The 8,347-nt window shown below is 37.5% G+C and overlaps 1 non-coding gene across 1 annotated transcript; it reads right to left on the reverse strand.

The window, feature by feature from the left end:
* Nucleotides 1-6,605: 6,605 nt before the first annotated feature.
* On the reverse strand, nt 6,606-6,710 carry LOC132507683 (U6 spliceosomal RNA). Its single transcript, XR_009536258.1, has one exon. It is a non-coding gene; the product is annotated as a U6 spliceosomal RNA (small nuclear RNA).
* Nucleotides 6,711-8,347: the final 1,637 nt, after the last annotated feature.

Raw genomic sequence — 8,347 nt, forward strand, 5'->3', positions numbered from 1 at the left:
CAGAGGGGTCTTCTTTTCTGCTGTGGAAATAGAATGACAGTATTTTGATAATGATATGACAGAACTTTTAAATAAAAATTTCTTCAAGAATTTACTTAGAGTTGTAGAAAAGCTGCAACCATGGAAACAAAAGGAGGCAGACAGAACTATCACTGGGTTAAGTTGTGAAGTAAGCAGAACAACTATTCTCCATTTCTTCTCAAAGGACCGTCCCTCCCCACTACCCTAAGAACGACAAATTATTGTGTTCGTGGCACTGCTGCTAGCACTTTACAGGCAACCCAATGTTTCTTTACAACCACCCTGTCGATGGAAACTTTTTTTCCATTGCAGGTAGGGAAGCAGGTGAAGACCCTTAAGTGACTCAAAAAATGCTGGAGCTGGTAAAGACCTAATCGAAAGGTCACCAAGGACATCTTAAGCAGTTTTCTTCAATCTGCTGTCCTCTGAATCTACTTGCCACAGGAGTTAGGAATCTGCTGATTTGCTTCTCAGCTATCAAAATGTGCCTTTTCTGTGTTACTTTCCATTTAGAACCTGTTCTCTGTTAAATGATAAATCTGATAAAGACATCCTTCCAGGTTTACTAGCAGGCACTTAGCACGGTATCCTTCTCAGGCAGCATGTCCATTCACGCTAATGATGGGAATTTCAAGTTGTGTCATAGATTACTCTCCAGAACTCTGGGGGCTCCTGGAATCTTAACTCATAGCTCAGTCAAGTGTGTCTCAGAATAAGAAAAAGAAAGTTATCAATAATATTTATATATATATAAGTTATAAATGTTGAACAAAGATCAATTTTTAATACTTGGTGAAATTCAATACTGATTTCGGTCAAAATTTGTCTGTATAAAACTAAATAACCAGTTCAGCTAATTATTAAGTAACCTGTAAAAACATAAATTGCTGGTCTCAAACTCTTTGGTCTCAGGACCCCTTTACACTATTAAAAATTATTAAGGACCCCAAACAACTTTTGTTTATGTATGTATAACTATCAATACTTATCGTGTTTTAGAAATTAGAACTGGAAATTTTTATTTTTTATTTTTTTTCGGTATGCTGGCCTCTCACTGCTATGGCCTCTCCCGTTGCGGAGCACAGGCTCCGGACGCGCAGGCTCAGCGGCCATGGCTCACGGGCCCAGCCGCTCCGCGGCATGTGGGATCTTCCCGGACCGGGGCACGAACCCGTGTCCCCTGCATCGGCAGGCGGAATCTCAACCACTGCGCCACCATTGAAGCCCAATTTTTAATTTTTTTAGTCATTAAAAATAAGCCCATTATATGTTAACATAAACAACATATTTGTTAATAATAGCTATATATTTTCAAAAATATAAGTGAAGCATGGTTTTACATTCTTGTTAATTTCTTAATGTCTAGCTTATAGAAGACAGATGATTCTCATATTTTTCTTCATTAATATGCTTCAATATCACTCATCACGTAGCCTCTGGGAAACTCCACTGTACACTCAGAGAATGAAAACGATAAAGGCAAATAACAGCTTCTTATTATTAGGAAAAAAGTCTTGACCTTATAGATCACCAGAAAGGATTTCAGGGAACCCCTGGAGTCCATGGACCATATTTTGAGAACCTCTGTTTTAAACCATACAAATGTTAGTTACTTTTTTTTTTTAAACCATTTGTCGTCAAGTGGAACATTTAGTGGAAAGAGGAACAAGACAGAGATAATTTACAGAATAAACCAATCTTGTAAACGGGAGTATTCTTTCTTCATTTATCAGGAGCATAGAGTAAGTTAGCAGAATTCAGGTTCATAACTGAACACAACTACATTCTGCATTAGAAATCAGTCCACCAATCCAATACTGTCTTTCAGCTTGCTATGCAAGGAGGTTCCTGTCACATGAATATATAATATCACTAAAGTGGGTTTATATCCCCTGCACAAACTAATATTAAGACTCAAATAAAATTTGAAGTTAAAATTATTTTCTTAAGCATATATTGAATGTCTACTATATGCAAGGCTCATAATAGGTGCTGGGCTTATAAAAATTTATAAGCACAGTTCCTGCCCTCAGGCAACTTATGTATATATAATGAGACTTACACCCTGGAATAAATGTATTTTCTGCCACGTTCAGTAGTTCCCAAATCAGCTTTATGATCAACTGTCTCAGAATTATCTGGGGAGATTTTAAAGATACATATTCTTAGAGTAAGAGATATGATGTTTAAGTGCACCAGGGTGATGCTCAGGAATTTGGATTTTTAAAAAGTGACCCGAGTATTCCCATATAATGATGGGTTTGGGAATGAATACAAAGTACATGCAACAGAGAAATGGACTTGGTCTTTGTCCCTAGTACTGTCACACATAAAACGTGATCTCTTTATTTCATCTTCAATATTTCAAAAGTATATCATTGTTCAAAGACCCGTGTTATCAACAGAGTACATATTTAATTTCATTCAGTTAAAATAGAAATTGATGTACTTATTTCAAACATTTTATAGTTCATCTGCCTTTATCACATAAAAATAATGTGAGATGTTACCACAGCAGTTTGCAGCACAAGAAGCAAAACATCTTTTGCAACAAGAATCTGATGACAAAAAGTGTTATTTTATAGAGCTTTGATTCAATTTCTTTAATTTCTTTAAAATGAATTCAGTGAGATGTCCCATGTTTCATTACACTTATCTTCAGGATTCCACAGATTAGCTTATAGTATTTCAAAACCTACGCAATTTTCCATCATAAATTTCTTTTGAGGATATATTATATTCAAGCAACTATTGAGAGACTTATGATCCATAGTTGCTATTGCAATCTGTGTTCTTTGCTAATATTGTAGCCAGAATTATATTCAAGTAAATATGAAAAAATTTAAAAATAAGCTTAATGTTTCCTTTCTTCTTAACACAAAGGAAAAAAAGGAAATAACTAAATCAGCCGTAAATATGATGATTTATAAAAATTGATGTATATTCCTCTCGATCTTATAATTGAAAATAACTTCAAAATTAAAGACTCCCTACACAGATCTTGATTTCTAAATAACTTTCCCCATGACAAGGAATCAAAGCTTCTTGAAGAAATAGCTGATTTCAGGGCTAGAGCAGGAAGGTACAAGATGATCTGGAATATCTTGTTGGGCCAGAAATAAGAAAGTGCTCAGAAAATAAAATGGGGGCATGCCAACAGCAACCTGCTTGAAGGACCTCTCACTGGGGAAATCTGGGGTAACTAGAGTATGAAAATAAGAACAGTAATGAATTATGATCTATTGAATAAAATAAGAATTCATTCATATATTCTAATGAGAGAGAGAAAGAGAGGGAGATGGGGGAAAAGGAAAGCTGTTCTCTAAAGAAAATGCCCACTGATAAATACAGAGAGAGTGGTGGAGTTGGAAAATCACCATTTTGCAACTATCATAGAAAAGATTGGTTTGGAAAACATCATCAATGGATTCTAAATCTAGGGGGAAATTTTGATAAGCAGTATACTTTCAGATCTTCAAAGTATCTCTCCACAGATTGTATATTTGTTAAAAGGCGGAAAAAGTAACTATACAGTGGAGAAACTAGGCAACACTTTGATCAGTGACCATATGCCTCCTGATGTGATACCCTGAGAAAGATATAATATCACTTGAATCTAATCGTGAGGAAACATCAACCAAACCCATATTGAAGAACATTCTATTAAATAACTGTCGTGAGGGGGACTTCCATGGTGGTCCAGTGGTAAAGAATCCGCCTTCCAATGCAGGGGACGCGGGTTCTATCCCTGGTCGTGGAGCTAAGATCCCACATGCCACGGGGAAACTAAGCCCGCACGCCACAACTTTGGAGCTCGCATGTCTCAATGAGAGAGCCAGTGTGCTGCAAACTACAGAGCCCATGCGCCCTGGAGCCCACAGGCCACAACTAGAGAGAGAAAACCCTCTGCAGGCCACAACTAGAGAGAAGCCTGCGCACCACAACAAAAGATCCCACATGCTGCAACTAAGACCCGACACAGCCAAGAAAATAAATAAATTAAATAAATAAATAACTGTCATGAAAGACCCCCTCCAAAATGCTGAGGAACTGTTACATATAAAAGGGACTAAAGAGACTTGGCAAAGTCGATACGTGATCTAAACTGGAACTTGTACCACAGCAGGGGAAATACTATAAAAGATTTATTGAAACAGTTGACACAATTGGAATATGGACCATAGATTAGAAAAAAGTAGCTCCCACATTTGATAACTATGTGGTGATTATATAAAGTAATATATATATTTATAGTAAATACACACCGAGGTATGAAGAGGTAAGGAGGCATAATACATGCAATCTATTCTCAAATTGTTCAGAAAAAGTGAATGAAAATATCTAGAGAGAATGCAAATGCAGCAAAATGTTAAAAGTTGGTGAACTTGAATAAATAATATTCAGGAGTTCTCTCTCCTATTCTTGCAATCTTTCTGTAAGTTTAAATTGTTTTTAAAAAGAAAAAAGTTAAGGGCTCTCCAATTTCTCTCTCTTAGACTTCATTCCAAAATGGGCTAGAACATTCATCCATGAACCTTTTAATTTATTTAGTTTTTTTATTTCCACTATTATTACTAGTCAGGTGGTAATTATCTTTTATAATTTTAATTGATTATATACTACCAGTAAGAAGGAAAGCAACTGACATTACAAAAGGCAAAAACAATTCCTTTTTTAATTAAATAGTATATTTTTATTGAACCCAACATATCCAAAATATCACTTCAACATGTAATCAACATAAAATATTATTAATGAGATATCTTACAGTCTTTTCTTTTTTGATAACATGTCTTTGAAATCAGTGTGTATTTTATACTTATTTTATACTCACATTTTGATTTGGATTTTTTTTTTTTTTTTTTTTTTTTGGGCCGCACTGCATGGCTTGTGAGAATCTTAGTTCCCCAGCCAGGGATTGAACCCCGGGCCATGGCAGTGAAAGAGCTGAGTCCTAACTGTTAGCACTGTTAACACTGACTGAAACTGCCCACCCTGGCCAGGCAAGATAGTAGCCACTTGCATGCATTATCTTAGAACAGGGGATCCAGGTAAGGAATGTGGAACTAACAAGTTATCACCAACTGGAAGAATTCGGGAAAGGTCAAAAGGAGAGAGGGGACACCAGTCCATGCATCCTACCAACCTCCCAGGATCCTTCTTGCTGGAATCCATGTTGGCTGAGCAATGTGCACACCACCAGGAAGGACCCTGAGTCAGAAGGATTGGCCAAGGACTTCTCTGGTGGTTCAGTGGCTAAGACTCTGCACTCCCAATGCAGGAGGTCTGGGTTCAATCCCTGGTCAGGGAACTAGATCCCACATGCCACAACTGAAGATCCCACATGCCACAACTAAATATCTCGCGTGCCACAGCTAAGACTTGGTGCAGCCAAATAAATATTAGAAGAAAAAAAAAAGAATGATTGGCTAGAGACAACCCTGAAACTAACCCCATCACCATAAAACCTAAGACTGTGAGCCATGTGGCAGAGCAGTTCTGGGTTCCCTTACCCTCCTGCTCTCCACCCGGGTGCCCCTTCCCAATAAAGTCTCTTGCTTTGTCAGCATGTGTGTCTCCTCAGACAATTCATTTCCAAGTGTTAGAAAAGAGCCCATTCTCGGGCCCTGGAAGGGGTCCCCTTTCCTGCAACATAACCTGGAATGCCAGGGAATTCCCCATGGATTTTTTATTTTAATTGAAGTGTAGTTGACTAACAATGTTGTGTTAGTTTCAGGTGTACAGCAAAGTGATTCAGTTATACATATATATCTATATATATATATATTCTTTTTTCAATTATAGGTTATTATAAGATATTGAGTATAGTTCCCTGTGCTATATGGTAGGTCCTTCTTGTTTATCTATTTTATATATAGTAGTGTGTATATATTAATCCCAAACTCCTAATTTATCCCTTCCCCCCAAGTACATCTCAGTTTGGACTGGCCACATTTCAAGAGCTCAGTAGCCACATATGGCTAAATGACAGCATTTGACAGCACAGGGCTAGGGAAAAAGATGCAGTCAAGGGGACTTTCTAAACACAATAGTAAATACAGTCACAGATTATGTTCAGGATCACTCAACTGGTGGAGTTTGGACTTGAGCCTCCAGTTACCATCCAACCCCAGACCTGTTCATTCTGCCACACGTAAGAGACTTTGCCCACTTCAGTGGCCTCATGGCTGGCTGGCCTCAAACAACCAAACTTAATATATCCAAAACAAAATTCATCCTCTTACCACAAATACCTCCTCCTGCTCTCCCATTTTCTATTTCAGTTGATGGCACCATTATCTACCTGTTCACTCAAGTCATCTTCATTACATCTTTGAGCAAAAGAGCACCTTATCTAGAAGATAATTTAAAATCCAAATGCTTATCAAAAAATGCACCCTCCACTCCACCCCAACTAACTGAGCTAGTTCAGGCCACTTTCCTCTCTCACATGGGTCTCAAGAACTTTTTTTTCCCCCAGTTTTATTGAGATATAATTGACATACATCACTGTATAAGTTTAAGGTGTACAGCATAAGGTTTGATATAGATACAATAAAAAGCTGAAAAAGAAAAATTTCCTTAAAAATATGAACCCCTTCACAAATTTTCATGGCATCCTTGTGTGGAGGCCATGCTAATCTGTATCACTCCATTTTAATGTTCTGCCCAAACCCGCACTAGTTGGCTGGTTCCCTTACTACTTCATAAGGCCCTTCATGGCTCTCCATCCCCTACTTAACAAAGGCCATGATCTTTTTTATGTAGCACAAAATTTCCTCCAGGGTCTGATCTTTCCTTATCTCTTTAACAATGCTCAGTTGTTTACCTTTCCTAGTCCTTGAACAAGTTCAAGTTCTCTCACCTCCTCTGAGCCTGCTATTCTTTTGTAAAAATAGCCATCCTAATCTCTCAAAAAGTTGAAATGAAACAAAAAAGTTGCCCTGAGGTTTAAAAGAAATATACTTTAAACAATACACAATCAAGGGCTTACTGTACCCATCACTCCTTTTTATCTATATCTATCTACCTAGATATTTATTGAATACTTACTAAGTGCTAGGCACTTTGCGGGACACAAGACAGAGGGAATACAGAAAAATAGATTGAATAACGTGATCTTTACCTTCCCCAAGCTCATTACAATATAGTTTCTCAACCACTACCTTTAAGGACTAGATAATCTCTAATGTTAAGAGCAAATCAGGGGGTCCCCAGAAGTTCAGACTGGGCTGCCCCCCCAGGCACCACCACATCCCAGCACCTCTCAAAAAATTCCTAAGCCCAGTTGCAGGAAAATTTTATATTTGCAACTAAAATTTGATTCTAGATGTTTTAAGAAATTAACTAATTGAGATAACTGTTTAGATGAATCAAGGTTAAACAAAGGAGAAAACACAAAGTTGGTACACTTATTCCAGTTTCCTTAAATTATTTTAGAAAATTAATTTTTCAACTTCCTATAGGCATCATCAAAAGTTTCCTCTAAAATAATTGGTAAACTGGGGGTGGGGCGGGGTGGGGTGTCCTATTTTTTAGTTTTAGTCTGTCCCATAATTCTTAATTACTTTCTAATTACAAACATATGCATGCCCTTAAATTCAAACAATTGAGAAGTGTGTGAGACAAAAAAATATAAGTCCTTCTCTATACTCTGATGTTACCCACAAAGATAAAACCGCTGTTAAGTTTTTCCATGCTTCTATCAATGTGTCTATCTGTGTGTGTAGACAGTTTTTTTAAAAATAAGAATCATTTTGCACAATTTGTTAATTTCTTATTTAACAAGCAAGTCTTTTTAAATTTAATTTTTAGTTTATCAAAGCTATGCATATATAGTTTTTTATAAGTAGTATAAAAATCAAATAATTTGACTACTAAAAATCGTTTCTAGGGCTTCTCTGGTGGCGCAGTGGTTGAGAGTCCGCCCGCCGATGCAGGGGACGCGGGTTCGTGCCCCGGTCCGGGAGGATCCCACATGCCGCGGAGCATCTGGGCCCGTGAGCCATGGCCGCTGAGCCTGCGCGTCCGGAGCCTGTGCTCCGCAACGGGAGAGGCCACAATGGTGAGAGGCCCGCGTACCGCAAAAAAAAAAAAAAAAAAAAATCGTTTCTAATCATTTATAACACATTCACATGGTTTAAAATTTAAAAAGTACAGTGGTATATGCTATGAAAAATCTCTCTTCCACCTCAGTCCCTGAGACACCCAAATCTACTCATGGCAACAAATGACATTAATTTTTATACATCCTTCATGCGTGTACAAATATATACACACCCACATACCCTTTGAAGACCTTTTTATATATAAAGGGCTTCCTCAG

The sequence above is a fragment of the Lagenorhynchus albirostris genome, chromosome 16 (assembly GCF_949774975.1).
Source record: "Lagenorhynchus albirostris chromosome 16, mLagAlb1.1, whole genome shotgun sequence".
In the NCBI taxonomy this organism is placed as follows: Eukaryota; Metazoa; Chordata; class Mammalia; order Artiodactyla; family Delphinidae; genus Lagenorhynchus; species Lagenorhynchus albirostris.